The sequence below is a fragment of the Carassius carassius genome, chromosome 10, assembly GCF_963082965.1.
Source record: "Carassius carassius chromosome 10, fCarCar2.1, whole genome shotgun sequence".
In the NCBI taxonomy this organism is placed as follows: domain Eukaryota; kingdom Metazoa; phylum Chordata; class Actinopteri; order Cypriniformes; family Cyprinidae; genus Carassius; species Carassius carassius.
The window spans coordinates 12,924,467-12,942,643 of record NC_081764.1 but is presented as its reverse complement, the minus strand read 5'-3'; the positions used below and the strand labels follow the sequence as shown (position 1 = coordinate 12,942,643).

General features: G+C 41.7%; 1 protein-coding gene across 9 annotated transcripts in view; it reads left to right on the top strand.

The window, feature by feature from the left end:
* The window catches only part of LOC132151816 (low-density lipoprotein receptor-related protein 8-like), a 196,354-nt gene that overhangs the window by 148,179 nt on the left and 29,998 nt on the right, over positions 1-18,177 (top strand). The window lies entirely within an intron of this gene.

Here is an 18,177-nt window from a genome sequence, read left to right as displayed (position 1 = left end):
CGTACCCAGGCCGGGGTCTCAAGATAACGTGAGAGTTAGCCGGCCCGAATTCCAGGCACGCTTCGTCAACTGAAAATGCCTGCAGGTCCCCGACCCTCTTCACCGAAGCCAAAGCCATCAGGAGCGCAGTTTTCAAAGATAAAAACTTTAGCTCAACTGAGAGCAAGGGTTTGAAGGGAGCCCTCTGCAGTGCCGATAGAACCACTGTGAGGTCCCAAGAGGGGACTTGCTGAGGGCGAGGCGGATTGAGCCTCCTTGCTCCTCTCAGGAACCTGATGATCAGATCGTGCCTCCCCAGAGACTTACCTTCAACAGTGTCATGGTGAGCCGAAATGGCGGCCACATAGACCTTGAGGGTGGAAGGAGACAGCCTTCGTTCCAACCCCTCCTGAAGAAAGGAAAGCACTGACCCAATCGGACATTTCCAGGGGTCCTCACGCCGTGAAGAACACCAAGTGACAAAGAGGTTCCACTTCAAAGCATAGGCGTGTCTGGTGGACACGGCTCTAGCTGAAGTGATGGTAGCTTCCACCTGTGGTGGCATGGTACCTAAACCTGCCATGACCCGTCCAGGACCCACACATGTAGGTTCCACAGATCGGGACCTGGGTGCCAGAGGGTGCCCCGTCTCTGAGAAAGAAGTTCGTTCCTCAGAGGAATTGGCCAGGGAGGGGCTGTCGCGGGGAGTACAAGTTCGGGGAACCAGGTCCGGCCGGGCCAAAAAGGCGCAACCATGAGGACCTGCTCCTCGTCCTCCCTGATCTTGCACAACGTCTGTGCAAGAAGGCTCACTGGGGGAAACGCATACTTGTGCAGGCCCAGCGGCCAGCTGTGTGCCAGGGCGTCTGTGCCGAGAGTGCCCTCGGTCAGGGAGAAAAACAACTGGCAGTGGAAATTTTCTGGAGAGGCAAACATGTCTACCCGAGCGTCTCCGAATTGTTCCCAAATCAGCTGAACCGACTGGGGGTGGAGTCTCCATTCCCCAGGGCGAGACTGCTGCCGTGAGATCTCGTTGGCTGCACGATTGAGCCTGCCCGGAATGTGAATGGCACAAAGCGACCTCAGATGCTTGTGACTCCACAAGAGGAGATGGCAAGTGAGTTGCGACATGTGGCGGGAGCGTAGACCACCCTGACGGTTGATGTACGCTACGGTCGCAGTGTTGTCCGTACGGACCAGAACGTGCTTGTCCTTCAGCAGGGCCCTGAAGCGGTGCAGAGCAAGCCGTACTGCTAGCAACTCGAGGCAATTGACATGCCACTGAAGTCGGGGTCCTGTCCAGGAGCCCGACGCAGCATGCCCGTTGCACATGGCACCCCAGCCCACGGCAGAGGCATCTGTTGACACAACAACATGTCTGGACACCGGTTCTAGGGGCACGCCGGCCCGTAGAAACGAAGGGTCCAACCACGGGGTGAAGTATCGGCGGCAGGCCGGAGTGATGGTCACTCGGAGCGTGCCCTGTTGCCATGCCCATCTCGGGACTCGGTCGTGAAGCCAGTGTTGAAGCGGTCTCATATGGAGGAGCCCGAGCAGTATGATCGCCGCCGCGGACGCCATATGCCCCAGGAGCCTCTGAAACAGTTTCAGTGGAACCGCTCTCTTGCCCTCGAATTGTCTCAGGCAATTCAGCAGTGACTGCGCGCGCTCGTTCATAAGACGCGCGAACATGGCGACCGAGTCTATTTCCATACTGAGAAAAGAGATCCTCTGCACAGGGGAGGGCTTGCTCTTTTCCCAGTTGACCTGAATACCCAGTCGGGCAAGGTGTCTGAGCACCGGATCCCTGTGCTCGCACAACCGCTCTCGAGAGTGAGCTAGGATCAGCCAGTCATCGAGGTAGTTGAGGATACGGACACCTTGTTCCCTGAGAGGAGCCAGGGCTCCCTCCGCGACCTTCGTAAAGACGCGAGGAGACAGGGCCAACCCGAATGGGAGAACCTTGTACTGATATGCCTGCCCCTCGAAAGCAAAATGAAGAAACGGTCTGTGTCGAGGAAGAATGGAGACATGAAAGTACGCGTCCTTCAGGTCGATCGCTGCAAACCAATCCATCGGATGAATGCATTCGAAAATGCACTTGGGCGTTAGCATCTTGAACGGGAGTCTGTGCAGAGCTCGGTTCAAGGCACGCAAGTCCAGGATTGGCCGTAACCCACCTGTCTTCTTGGGTACTATGAAGTAAGGGCTTTAAAAGCCGGACTTCATGACGGCTGGAGGGACCGGCTCTATCACGGCCTTTGCCAGCAGGGTTGCGACCTCCACGTGCATGACTGGGGCATCTTTGCCCACCATCGTTGCATGGACACCCCGAAACAAGGGGGGACGCCGGGCGAATTGAATCGCGTAGCCGAGCCTGAGCGTCTGGATGAGCCAGCGGGAAGGCCTGGGGAGCTCTAGCCAGGCTCCCAGGAACCGAACCAGCGGGGTCAAGGGGACTACAGGCGTACCCACAGTGGGGCAGCGTGGTGGATCAGACAGCCCGGCATGGGAGGCATAGCGAAAACAAAGGATTCTCCCCCAGCCCTCCTCCGGGGGAAGGAGTGGTCCTGCTACCATCTCCTGATGAGCTGACGTCTCCAACTCCGGGTCGGCCAACTCAGGAACGCCACTTGGCCTGGCGTTTGGCAGGCTTAGTGGCAGAGACGGGTTGCGCCGCCCTTCTGTGGCCATCTCCTCGCTGCACCTGGGGTGTAGGCTGCTGCTGTGGCCGAGCGGGAGTGGAGGAGGCCGCAGGGGGGCGCCGGGGCAGGATGTGTCTGATGGCCTCAGACTGCTTCTGGGCGGCAGAGAACTGCTGGGCAAAGCTCTCTACTGCGTCGCCGAAGAGGCCATCCTGGGAGACCGGGGAATTGAGGTGCTGAGCCCGATCAGACTCCCTCATGTCTGCCAGGTTCAGCCATAGGTGGCGCTCCTGGACCACCAAAGTGGACATCACCTGACCCAAAGTGCCCGCCTCTTGCAAAACCCCTGGGTCAGCACTGCCCTCGTGCAGCTGCCGGAGCAGCTTGGCCTGATAGACCTGAAGTGAGGCCATGGCATGCAGGGCAGAAGCGGCCTGGCCCGCAGCTCTGTAAGCCTTGGCCACAAGCGTGGATGAGAATTTACAGGCCTTAGGAGGGCAGCTTGGGACCGCCACGCCAAGCGGAGGAGCTCTGTGGACACAGTTGCATCGCAACAGAACGCTCCACCGGGGGAATACCAGCATACCCCTTGGCCGCCCCGCCATCGAGGGCAGTGAAGGCGGAGGAAGTACCAGAACGGTTTCGGGCAGTTAAAGGTGCCTTCCATGAACTGGTTACTTCCTGGTGCACTTCCGGGAAGAAAGGAACCAGAGGGGGGTGCTGGCGATCCGCATGAGCAGCCCCCAGGAACCAATCATCCAGCCTCGAGCGCTCGGGACAGGGCGGAGGATTCCACTCAAGCCCGATGCTCTCCGCTGCCCGGGAAAGCACAGCTGTCAGCTCGGGATTGGACTCAGACAATGCTGGCACTCCCGAGGGTGTCAGGAGATGTCAGGAGCCTGAGAGGGTCCAGCAAATTCATCCGGAAACTCGACCGGCTGCGACGTATGTGAGGGGGGTGTGGCCCGAGAAGGTTGGCTTGTCGGGGAAGCCCACACAGTAACCCTCAGATCACCCTGGCCACCAGCCGAAGTAGCCCTCTTACGAGAAGAAGAGCTAGAACGGGGTGTGGCAGAGGGGACTCTATACCTTTTAAGGTAATCGAGTCTCGATCTCAACGCCAAGATGGTCATGTCCCCGCAATGAGAACATGAGCCATCAACGTGCTGGAAGCCCAGACACGTGACAAAACGATCGTGGCCGTCACCTGACCCAAAGTGCCCGCCTCTTGCAAAACCCCTGGGTCAGCACTGCCCTCGTGCAGCTGCCGGAGCAGCTTGGCCTGATAGACCTGAAGTGAGGCCATGGCATGCAGGGCAGAAGCGGCCTGGCCCGCAGCTCTGTAAGCCTTGGCCACAAGCTTGGATGAGAATTTACAGGCCTTAGGAGGGCAGCTTGGGACCGCCACGCCAAGCGGAGGAGCTCTGTGGACACAGTTGCATCGCAACAGAACGCTCCACCGGGGGAATACCAGCATACCCCTTGGCCGCCCCGCCATCGAGGGCAGTGAAGGCGGAGGAAGTACCAGAACGGTTTCGGGCAGTTAAAGGTGCCTTCCATGAACTGGTTACTTCCTGGTGCACTTCCGGGAAGAAAGGAACCAGAGGGGGGTGCTGGCGATCCGCATGAGCAGCCCCCAGGAACCAATCATCCAGCCTCGAGCGCTCGGGACAGGGCGGAGGATTCCACTCAAGCCCGATGCTCTCCGCTGCCCGGGAAAGCACAGCCGTCAGCTCGGGATTGGACTCAGACAATGCTGGCACTCCTGAGGGTGTCAGGAGATGTCAGGAGCCTGAGAGGGTCCAGCAAATTCATCCGGAAACTCGACCGGCTGCGACGTATGTGAGGGGGGTGTGGCCCGAGAAGGTTGGCTTGTCGGGGAAGCCCACACAGTAACCCTCAGATCACCCTGGCAACCAGCCGAAGTAGCCCTCTTACGAGAAGAAGAGCTAGAACGGGGTGTGGCAGAGGGGACTCTATACCTTTTAAGGTAATCGAGTCTCGATCTCAACGCCAAGATGGTCATGTCCCCGCAATGAGAACATGAGCCATCAACGTGCTGGAAGCCCAGACACGTGACAAAACGATCGTGGCCGTCACAAGGAGCGATGTATCGACCGCACCCAGAAGCACACGGGCGAAATGACATCTTTAAAAAGACGCAAATCGGCCCGTATCTCTTTTGTGAAAGAAATTTGCTCTTTCAGAGGTGTTGAAGCGCGCAGGGGAACGCAGGAGCTGTCGCAGGAAACCCAAACGAACCACTGAATCGCGCTGTCACACCAACACCAGTGACTCTTGCTTGTTGCACTCCGGTGAAAGCAGCACACGATGTGCTCGGCTCCGAAGCGAAAGCTTGAATGCGAGTTGCTCGCATTGCTCCTTATATACCCGCTCTGCGGGGCGGAGCTCGCGATGCAAATCCCGCAGACCAAGGTACTTTGTGTACCATTGGCTCGTTTTGTACCAATCGAAGGTGATTGGGCTCTTGGGCGAGATCCCATTCGTAACGTCGAACGTGACCGACTGAAAGGGAACCTAGAATATGACATATTTTCAGTTGTTTCACACTTTTTTGTTATGTATATAATTCCATATATAATTCCACATGTGTTAATTCATAGTTTTGATGCCTTCAGTGTGAATCTACAATTTTCATATTGTCATGAAAATAAAGAAAACTCTTTGAATGAAAAGGTGTGTCCAAACTTTTGGTCTGTACTATATATATATATATATATATATATATATATATATATACACACACACACACACACGCACACATACACACACACACGCACACACATATATAAAATATCTGTAACGTTTTACAATAAGGTTTCATCAGTTAATGTTAATGTTTACTAGCACCAACAAACAATGAACAATACATTTATTACAGTATTTATTAATCTTTGTTAATGTTAGTTAATGAAAATGTAGTTGTTCATTGTTAGTTCATGTTAATTCACAGTGCATTAACAATGTTAATGTTAACAAGCTCAACTTTTGATTATAATAATGCATTAGTAAATGTTACCAAAGTATCGTCTGTTATGTTTCAATGAAAAAAAAAAAAAAGTCATAAGGTTTTGAATGAGGGTGAGTAAATGATGGCACAATGTTTTTTTATTTTTTATTTATTTTTATTTTTTTGTGAACTATTCCTTTGGTAAAATTACTGTAGTGCACAGGCTCATTTATTTATTTATTTATTTAATAAATTTTACAACAGCAATTTAATATAATATACAAATATTCAGTATATTATTGATAATAATCAAAATAAGTATTATTTTAATTGATATCATTGATTAGCATAACTATATGATGGTATAGCTACCAAGTAATGCAGCAACTTGACAGATTGATAAAAACATAAGTTGATGTGCAGTCACTTTTACTTTTTGCCTTTTATTGTGAGTTGTCAGAACAAATATTAGTCTTTAAAAAAAGAAAAATGCTTGTGAGTAAATAGCTTTTTTCTAGTTATACGCAGCTCTAAAATATTGGAAAGAGATTGTTTGTGATGAATGGTTTTTTTTAAATCTTTATCTGGAAAATTTGAATGACAGGAAAAGTCATGGAGATAGTGTGGTGAAACGGTGTGGGATTATACTAACGTGTGTCATGTGCTTCCAGCTCTCTGATAGGCCTGTCACATACTGTCATTATAAGTGTGAGGTCACTCACCTGTTGAGAGTGAATCTGAGCCGTGCAATTTGGCCTTAATGTGAGACTCAGCTGAGTGACATGAAGGGGGGGGGGGAGATGAGGGAGAAATGAGTGGCGCTGGCATAACCGCAGACACTTTTCATGTCTGTCTCCATCTCTTTTCATTTTTACTTGTCAGTCAAGGTGTTAAACTCCCACATGCATCCCCCACATGAGGGATATTATTGGATGAAATGGTTGCAGAGGTGAAGCACAGTGGAGAATTATAGTGGACTTTGAGAGTGAAGATCAAAAACACAGGTGACTTGTCTAGAGCAGGGCTCACCAAACTCAGTCCTGGAGGGCCGGTGTCCTGCAGAGTTTAGCTCCAACATTCCTCTGCAGGACACCGGCCCTCCAGGACTGAGTTTGGTGACCCCTGCTCTGGAGTTAATGATGTCTTGGTAATAGAGCACAGTGTGTGTGTGTGTGTGTGTGTGTGTGTGTGTGTGTGTGTGTGTGTGTGTGTGAAGGACTGAAACAAGCAGTTCATCAAAAGCATGAATGATTTGATGGAAGATCATAACAGAATGATGGTGGATCTCCAATTAGTATGAGCCGTAAACTGGACAGTCTACTGTAGCCTTGAGAAAAAACATTTAACATAGGTTATTGTGGATCTTGTTTATATATATATAAACAATATATAAATATATTAGGGGTGTATTCGTACCGGACTGTTTCGGTACAGGGCTTTTTCGGTACGGTGCACGTGTGTACCGAATGACCGAATGCAATATTTTGTTTGCTGAACATAGGCACATTTTCATGTTTCCAAACAAACATATTAAGTGGCGGAAGTCTCCGCGTTCAGCGCAAATCCCGCCCTGCAGCTGATTCTAAGGCCGGTGACACACTGGCTGCGTGGCGTGAGCGTGGCGTTTCTGCTGCGTGTCAGTTGCTTCGCGTTTTCTGTGTCTTTACACACCAGAATCGTGCCTGACGCGGTGCTGGCGCGCTGCTGCTACTGTAGGTGACATAGAGGGAGGCCGCCGACAGACCAGGATCTTGTCTTCACGACAACAATATCTATACTTCATGTTGAGCATAAATATAAAGCCTACTGATAAAGGACACCGTCAACAGTATTGACGGTAAAATAGACTATGTTTGACAGGTGCAATATGCCAGTGTGTCACCGGCCTTTTCAAAAGGCATCACGCGAGTGTGAACATCACTACAACTAGGAAAAAAACTATTGTAATTCAAACGCAGCTCCCGTCGGCATTTAAACAGACCTTTGCTCTTAATTCTGATCGGCCCAACGCAATAACGAAATCTGAGCAGGTCTAAAAACTGAAACTGTTAATGCTGCACTTTACACTTTGGAAAAGTTATATATTTTTTAAAATATGAGCATCCAGGGCCCTATGCATAGGCAGTCCTAATGGGCCCCCCACCTTGAAAATATATATTCCAGACTTTTCAAGGGCCCTCTCTTCCTTTGGGGCCCTGGTTGTCAGTACTGGTTTTATCCCCAGTCCGACGCCCCTGATGAGCAGGCCTACAAGCTGGGATTGGTAATGCTGCACTTTAATCATAGTTATTTATTTATATTTTTCATTATATTTTATTATATGATTTTGGTTTGAGACTGAGAGTATTTTATTTAGTGGAGAACTTTGCAGCAGTATTTTATTTCTTATTCTTTTTTTATTTTATTATAAATTATATTTTATTATTTATTTTATTAAAAAGTATTTTAAAAAAGTGTAAACAAATTGTTAAAAAAAGTTTATAGTAATAAACAACCTGCAGTTTAATTTTTGCATTTCTTTCCCTTACTGTACCGAAAATGAACCGAACCATAACTTTAAAACCGAGGTACGTACCGAACCATGATTTTTGCGTACCGTTACACCCCTAATATATATATATATATATATATATATATATATATATATATATATATATATATATATATTACCATCCCAATTTACTAAAAACATTGCAGGAAACTCCTTGCTTAGCACCTCTGACAGTAACTACAGAATGGTGTATTGTAAAGAGTTTGACCAGTATAATTGTTTAAAGATTTATGGCAATGCAGATACTGATAAATGATTAAGATTAAGATTAAGAACTTTTTATTTTCTTTTTTTGCATTTTGACACAATATTAAAAAAAACATTTGATTATTTAATTATTAGCAACAGTTAGAAAGCAGTGTGCATTTTGAAAATTTATTGTTAATAATAATAATAATAATAATAGTTATTGTTATTATTAACAACATTTAAACAATAAATATGAGTAATGTACACAATTAATATTGAATGATAATCATTTGTATTATTATTATTTAGAATAATAAAATAACAGGTATATACAGTAAGTATGCATAATTTTAATAGTTATTGTTAACAATAATAATAATAATAATTATATATATATATATATATATATATATATATATATATTCATTAAAATATATTGTGCTTTTGTTAATAACAGTAACAACATTTGTCAATACCTTACCTGTTTGCAACCACCTACTACCATTTACTTTTTAGTAACATCTCAAATGATTCTGTTATTTTTGTAGTTTTATTTGATACAGCTTGTAGCAAAAAATACAATAAATTGGGTAAAAATGCTAAATTAAGAAATCTATGGAGTTAGGTTGCATAACAGTGGCGGTTCTAGACAAATTTTACTAGGGGGGCCAAGGAGGGGCCAGTGTTTAACCAGAGGGGCACATTAAAAATGGCAACATATTTTATTTAAATGTAATGCAAATAAATACAAAAAGTAATTCTTGTAGAAAAAATCTACACAGTAATTTTACACAATCTAAACATGTTAATAAAAACAAATTACTATAAGTACTCTTATAAAATTCAATCAGGCAATCATACATTTCACAATTTAATATTTATATATGAATGTCAAGAATTCAGAAGTGTATATATTTATAATGCTTACACTACACTACACAGAAATAATATACAATTAAATTATGCTTATTTTAAATGTATTGTGCAGGTTAAAAATGTAATAAGCTTTTAATAATCTTTCAGTGTGCAAAACCATGATAATATGAAACGCTTCAAAACTGAGCTCACAAAGTGATTTTAAACGTTTATGGCTTTTAAAACATGTGTGTGATCTAACAGGCACAAGCGAGTCTTTTAAAAACAGCAACAAACATAAAATAGAAATACACGAAATAAAGTAATTTTATGCAAATCCACAGCCTTTTTATCTACAGATCAAGCATTATAATGTGAGTATATAATATTGGAGAGAGTTTTACCATGCATCCTGCTGTAAATGGAGGAGGTGCGCGCTATTTGAATACTGAATGGAGAATGATTGACAGCCGCAGAGGAGGGAAAACAAGGTTTCCATAAACTTTAATTTAATGATGTAAATAGTCTTCTGTCCATAACATTAAGCTATGGAATTGCTTCAGATGACTTTAAGAAATTATAATCAGGCCCAAGTCACCCAAACTGATGTGAAAAAAAACGGGAGGCGCCGAAAAGCGCGATGTTTGCATCCCTGAATATGATTAAGTTCCTAAGTGTTTGGGTGCGCTGCACTAATTTAACCGTGTAGAACGTTGCGTCACATTAGTTCCGCTTTTGGCGCTCACGTGTGAAATCATATTACTTTTTTTTTAGCAAGGGGGTGGCCAGGGACATGTCTACAGAGGCACGGGCCTCCCTAGGCCTCCGTGTAGAACCGCCACTGTCGCATAATATACCTTATTCTTGACACTTCAGCATGTTTTACGGATTAAAATAACATGTTTTATTAAGTCCTTCGTAAAATAGGATCAAGGCTCTTTAAGAGTTCATGGCCTTTAGCTTAAAAAAAACCCTTTAGTCAGCGGTGTATCACCTTCAGAATGAAGATGCTTAGAGCACATATGGCCATCTGAGAAAGTGCTGATTTATGTGTTTCTCAAAAGTATTTGTCATGACACCAAAGATGATCAGCATGTTATATGTTAATGTAATTGCAGCTCAGATGAAGCAGGAAGTAACATTGCTGTGTCTCTCTCTCTCTATCGGTTTCTTTTTCTCTCTCTCACCCTCACTTTCTAAGATTGATAATTCCAGCAGATGGGTAAGAATGACTGAATCCTGACTCTTGCTGAAAATGAAAATATTTGCTGACAATACAGTGGTCCATAAGGGCTTTCTGAAGTGCAGCAGGAAACACTCTTTCTCCAACGCAATCTGGACGGGCTTTCCATCCACCTGTCCAGCCCACAAGCACTGCTCAGTGCCTCAGCAAAAGCGCTATTTGGCTTAGACCAGATCAAGTATGAAAGAGTGAGAGATAGTTGCTGAGGGAATGAGGGAGGCAGGGAGGAAGAGAATAACAGAGACATGAGATCTCATCCCCATCCCCTTCATCATTGCCAAACCTGAGTGCTGTTTCTGCACTCTCACAGTGACATCTGGCCACGCAGCACCTGCTGCTCATCATGCTCGCTCACTGTCTCCCTCTCCTTCACCCCCTACACTATTCCCTTTTTTTTGCACTCTGGTTGTCTTTTATTTGTTTCTAACACTTGGCCATCTGTGGATCATACAGTCTTGTGAGGGAAGCTTTTGCTGATAGGACAGTTAAACTATTCTCTGTGAACTTGTCCCAAACCTGAAATTCCCCAAAACTGTTCTCAGGTTTTAAATAGATATAGAAAAACATCAAGGTATATGTGAATCTAATGTTTGTGGATTGTCTGGTTTGGCCAGTGGATGAAATGAGTCATTCAGTTAGTGTATTTTTCTTCTACTATAATTACTGTTCAAAAGTTTGAGGTCAGTATTTTTTTATTTTTTTATTTAACTCTTTAATTCAGCCATCACATTACATTACCAGATGGTTAAGTTAAAAACCATATTATAAAACCAGCCAAAGTTGAAGTTGGTTCTGGAATCCAGACCATGTGTTTCCACCAGCTTAGGCATAATAGTCTACCAGAACCAACCAAGTTGACCAAGATAGTCTACCAAATCAACCATGACCTCACCAAATTGTAGTCCAGGTAATCAACCATTTACACTTTGGACATAAATAACCAAATCGGGTCTTTGTGCTGTGTGTAGCTAGTACACATTCCTTATTCCATGAAGGTTATTTGCATAAAGGTGAAGATTTATTGGCATTACTGTTTTATACTGTACTGTATGTTGCATGAATGAATAAAAATAAGCTTTCACTTTTTTAAATAATTTTAATTATAAAAAAAGAGAAAAAAAAGACTTCTTGTTGCTTTTTGCTTGAAATCTCTATCCCTGTCAGCATACCTTAGAGAGTAAAAGGAGCAAAAGAAGTACCCAAATCACATTATATCCTCTACAGTAATACAAACCATGAGATATCTGGATGCAGTGAGCTTATTAGAGATGAAAAACTAAATGAAAGTATAATAGAGGGCACAAGAAAGGTACAGTGAGGGTTGAGAAAACTGATTTTTCCTCAGGAACGTAGTTTTTTTGGTGACAGGATGAAAATGAGCAGGTGACAGGATGAAAATGAATTACACCTATTACAAGTAGGTTTTGGGGGGGGGGGGCCTCCCTTGCTGCTACATAGCGGATAAACTAATAGGGTTAGTGATACTCTGTGTTGGCATGACTGAGCACCAACCAAATCGCAGTGACTAAGCTCCCCAGCAGCACACACACACTCACTCATCTGCATACACACCACAGTGCAAGGTAATATCCGGGAAACTGTCAGAACCATTTTGGCCACATGTCCGTAACCTGGAAACCTGAATCATGGTCTGCAGGTGCACTGCTGGCTCACACACCATTCATGAGTAAACCAAATGCTGCAGTTTAGAAACACACAAACACACACTTGTGTTTACTCTGCAAATGAAATAAGCAATCAAAAATTTCAGTCAGTGATTTTACGCATACAAATGGGTGCACTTGTGCAAGTCATATTGGTTATATTTTTTCTTTTCATAAGTATGCCTTTCTAATTAGAGTCCAAATCAGCCCCTATGCTTGTTTAAATATAATATGCCCTAGTGTGTTTACCCATCTGAGAAGACTGCTGTTTTTTTTTTTTTTTTTTTTTTTTGCTGCAATACTTGAAGTGCCAGCTCTCATTAGCTTCATTCTTACAACATTTGCTTTTCGGCAAGTGTAATTATTTAAATGATAAAATATTCTTCTCCTCTGGGAGCATTTTAATCATTAAATTTTTAGTGTTTTGTTACCTTTACCCTGTAGCACATACTTATTTATTTATGAACATTTATTAGAGGATAAACCCCATGAGATGAATCATCTCGTTTTCATGGGGGTCCTCAGAATAGAACAGAACAGCAAAGCAGCAGAGTAGATGCAATCAAAAAAATTATACACTAATAATAATAATCTTAACACACTCTCTCATTCTCACCCAACATACAAACACACATACATATACACACACACACACAAGTTCTCACTTTACCTACCCAGTGTACATATATACACACATATCGATGCAACTGTAAGTCTGAAATGCTAGAAACATAGACAAGTATTCTGAAGATGTGTTAACAAAGCAGTTCGGAACAAATGAAAAGACGTAAGCGAGCGAATAGATGCAGGAAGGCTGTTCCAGTCACGTGGGGCTCTGACACAGAAAGCATATTTCCCAATTTCTCTCTTAACTCTAGGGACAGTAAAGAAGATCTGTTCGTTGTGACGAAGGCTATACTGTGAACTAAAAGGCACAAGATATTGTGATAAATAATATGGATATTGAAAGTAAATACTTTTAAAAATAAGCTGAAGCCAATGATATTGTCTTCTGGCTGAGGGTGCAAGCCAGGACAGCTGTTCATACATCACACAATGATGAGTCCTATAGGGGCAGCGAAGGACGAATCGGCACAGGCTGTTATATACCACATCAAGAGAATGTAGACGAGTGGCAGTAGTGTTAGCATATATAGTATCAGCATAGTCCAGAATAGGTAGCAGCAACTGAGAGACTATTCTTTTCCTAACCTGAAAGTTAAAGCAGTCTATCGATTGATATAATGCTTTAAGACGAAAGCTAAGCTTGTTATTAAGCGCATGTATATGAGCCTTGAATGAGAGATCAGTTTCTAGCCAAACACCAAGATATTTAAATTTTTCGGTTGGCTCTAGAGGAGAAGAATCCAGAAAATGCAAATGAAGATTATTTCTATCATTCTTCTGGAAAAGCATAGAGTAAGATTTTGATTTATTCAGCAGAAGTTTATTAAATGACAGCCACTGCTGTACAGAATCAAAATCATGTTGTAAAGAATAATTAATGTCAGAAATGTTTGGTTTAGAGCAGTAAATAATTGTATCATCTGCATAAAGATGAATATCACATCCTGAACAGCACAGTGGCAAGTCATTAATAAAAATTGAAAATAACAAAGGCCCAAGCGAAGAACCCTGAGGTATGCCTTTATCTACCCCTATATAATTCGACTGACTGCCCCTGAAGGACACACACTGGCGACGGTGATGAAAATATGAGTTAAACCATAACAGAGATGAACGGGAAAGGCCAATTGAATATAATTTATCCAGGAGCAGATAATGATCTACTAAATCAAATGCTTTTGTGAGATCTAAAAAGATGGCACCAGTACAGATATTATTATCAATACTAGAAAAAATATCATTCGTAAATTTCAAGAGAGCAGTGGTAGTTGAGAAGTGTTTCCTGAAACCTGACTGGCATTGAGATAGTAAGTCGTTATTAGAGAGATAATTAAATAATTGATCGAAGATAATTTTCTCATAAATTTTCACAATACTATTAATTATTGAGATCGGTCTGTAATTGTTCATATTTTGAATGTCACCTCCTTTATGCAATGGAATGACTTTGGTACACTTCCATGCCAAAGGCACTTCATGGGTTAGAAATGACAAATTAAAGAGCGTAGCCAATGGAGAGGATAAGACATATGAAGAAAATTTTATAAACTTACCCTCAATGCCATCAGGGCCAGGTCCACTACTAGAGGATAGCGTGCTAATGGCCAGCTGGACATCAGCTGAGCTAGCTTGTCGAAATGTGAAAGAGCTATGGAAAGGCTGAGAATTTACAGTCGGCTCAGGAAGAAAGGTAGATGACTGTACCTGCAGAGTTTGGGAGAAATGCAAACTAAATGCGTTGGAGATCGCTGCTGGATCATTAACAATTTCATTGTTTATTGTCATGTTGCTCATTGTACTATTAGACTTACCAAGTAGTGTTTTCATTTTTTTCCAAACTTGTTTAGGATTACTGAAGTCATTTGACAAGCTATTTCTGTAGTAATTGGCTTTCGCATTTCTTGTTTGGGTGGTGCACATATTTCGTAGCCGTTTATATTCCTCCCAATCGCCAGGAAGATTAGTATATTTATGTTTATTCCACGCCCTGTCCCTCTGCTTAAACAGACTGATAAGGTCCCCATTTACCCAAGGTAGATGATGACCTTTGACCTTTAAGTTGTCCATGGGGCATGCTTATCAATAACTTGCACAAATTCTGTTTAAAAGAAATTCCAAGCAGCTTCCACGTCGGGAATAAGGCTAAGTCTATTCCAATTTATCCTACTCACATCATTTATAAATAAATCACTGTTAAATGATTTCATGTCATGGATCCTAATATATTTCGGAGGAAGATGGGGAGTTGAAATTTTCCAAGTGCAATATATGATAGAATGGTCGCTGAAACAATCAGAGAGAACACCAGATTTGATTATTCTGTTGGGGTGAGTGACTAATATCCAGTCCAAAAGAGATTTACAACTTGGACTGATTCTTGTAGGCTCTTTAATAACCTGTGTAAAATTTGAACCATTGAACAGGTTACGTTCCGTGAGAGTACAAGGATCTGTCCAGTTTAAATTAAAGTCCCCCAACAGCACAATTTCTGATGAGTCACCAAACGATGAAACAGTGGCTAGGATGTCTAACTTTGGCGATGTTGGTGGGCGATATATATTACCAATTATTAATTGTTTAATTTCATGAAGAATAACCTTGACAAAGATACCTTCAAAAAGCTCAGGCTCAACTTTAGGAGTAATTAATTGTGATTTCAGATTTGATGAAATGTAAGTGGCGACCCCACCTCCCCTGGTTCCTCTATCTAACCTACAACCAGTGTTGGGAAGGTTACTTTGGAAATGTAATAGGTTACAGATTACAAGTTACCCTGTTTAAAATGTAATAGTAGTGTAACTTTTTCAATTACTTTATTAAAGTAATGTAACTAATTACTTTTGAGTACTTTTTGATTACTTTTGTAAATTTGTGAAAATTAAAGAATAATAAATAAAAGCATATACATCAACTTAAATACAGTTATCTAATAAGCATGTGACGTATTCTGTGTAATAAAATCCTAAACATTGGTGTTTCTTTTAAACTGCTGTCTCTTTGTATATGATGATAGTTTTCTCAAAATAAGTAAAATGCACATGAAGTGACACAGAGCAGTTCTAGAAATTATGTTTATGTGCTCGTGTACTCCTATATTGAGGCAGCAGAGGTTGAAAACACCACGAGCTTCAGCAGGCCTATGTCTAGTAAATGAAACCATGTCTTTGCCATTAATTTACAGGAGGGAAGGACTGGGAAAAAAATTCAGACTGGAAAATTCAAACTCATACAAACAAATTCATGGACAAAACTATTTTTTATCTATTTTAAATCTTTAATTTGGGGACATGCAAAATAATCAAAAGTTCTCTCCTGAACTGCACCTTCACTTCCATTTTTCTCTTCAGTTTCTTTATTTTGCCCTGTTATGCATCTCTCTCATGACTTTAATACTCAAGATTGAACAAAACTATACTTTACAATACAATACTCTCTACAATACTACAATATCTTTATAGAAAAATCCTATATATAATCCATATTCTTCCCTTACAAAAATTAACCATGCTTTTATTAGCCTATATAAAAGTAAAATAACCTTGAGTAATTTATTTTATTTATTTTTTTTTTGCAAATGGATTTGTATTTATTTTTAAATAAATACATTTGTAAAATAATTTTACATTTTTGGTTATCACAGTTAAACAATAGTAACCATTTTCTCTGGATTTATAGTTAAATATTAAAACGTTAATTTTCGTAAGGGTTGTGTTGTTGTCTGTCATAGCTCCCCCTAAACCTATAAAAAAAATCTGAATTTTTTTCAGCTAAATTACTACTGTATCATTACAACAGATAATAATGATGTCCTTTATATAGTATTTTGAGTGATGACTGATTAGCAACGTGCTGCTGCTTGATTAAATAAATAAAAAAACAAAGACAAAAAAGCATCTTTACAGATGAAACTGACCTGAAACCCTGAACAGTAGTTCTGCTTCTCTGCTCCAGCTGTCCACTCTATTCTTTCTCTTTCTCTCTCTCTCTCTCTCTCTCTCTCTCTCTCTCTCTCTCTCTCTCTCTCTCTCTCTCTCTCTCTCTCTCTCATTGATTACTCGGAGTCTGATCCAAACCGTTTGGCGGAGGCGCGGAGAGCGCGCGAGTCATGACTAACAATTCATGACTCATTAGAGATTTAATTACCAAATGGCGGATTCGCAAATGATCGCTTTAGTACATTCGGCAGGCAATTATACAATAATGATATTAAATAGTGGGGCAAAATCGGCTGCCAGGTCACCGGGAATTGTCCCGGTTCTCCCGGTGTTCAGTCCGCGCCTGATTTCCACAGACACGCAGAATGTGCAAGTCATATATTGCATTTTTGGGGCTTAATATTCACAGACACTAGTCCATGTCATGTTTTGATTCAAGTGTACTGACCTACTTTTGATTTAGTCATCCAAAATGTGGCATATTCCGTCAGGCATTCCGTTTTTATGACTGGATTCTACGAACCAGACTGTATTTCCGCATCCCGGAAATTATCAGGGCGGTATGTCTCAGAATAGTCAGTGCAATTTGGGAAAGAAATCAGTTAAATCTGTATGTGGATGCGTGTAAATATTCAAATGTAATCCCCTTTGTAATCGTTAAAAATTTCATAAGTAACTGTAATTTAATTACTCATTTTTTCGTAGTAACTGTAACTAATTACAGTTACAATAATTTTGTAATTAAATTACGTAACGCCGTTACATGTAACTAGTTACTCCCCAACACTGCCTACAACTATATATGATGTAGTTGTCCAGTTTAACATTGTAGTCTGCTATATTTTCATTTAGCCATGTTTCAGATAAAGTTATAATATTGGGTTTATTATAAACAAGCCATGCCCTTAGTTGATCAATTTTAGGAACTAAACTGCGAATGTTTAGATGAATTACATGAAGACCTTTACCCATTGATTACAGTTTGAAAAGTAAAATGATACCGGTAAGTAATTGGGGTAAGGCAAATATGAGAGCAAACACACACACACACACACACACAATCTTGAATTGAAACAAAAACGTCAATAAATCAAATAACTATCCTTTGCTCTCTCCCCTATATGTGCACTGATATGTGCAACAGTTGAATCCAACAAGTCATTTGTTGGTAGATTTTGGAATTAAATTATTTTATTATTTGAGTTCTCAGCAATGATTTATTTAAACCTCAACTTTGTCCCAGAGATTAATTCTAAAAATTCCTTAAGAGAGAAAAAAAGACAAATTAAACAATTGGTAGAATACAGTAAGACTAAAGAGCTATAAAATGAACATGAATGGTATAGTCCAGATAATTTAGTTTTTCAAGTGTATGAGAAAAATTTGAGTTTTTTTTTTTTTTTTAATAGTTGGAATTATTTGAATTTGCTTAATTGCATAGTTATAATAATTAACAATACAGTACAGAATGAAACACTAAAGGTTTATATTTTTCATAAAATAAAAAAAAGCCACTAG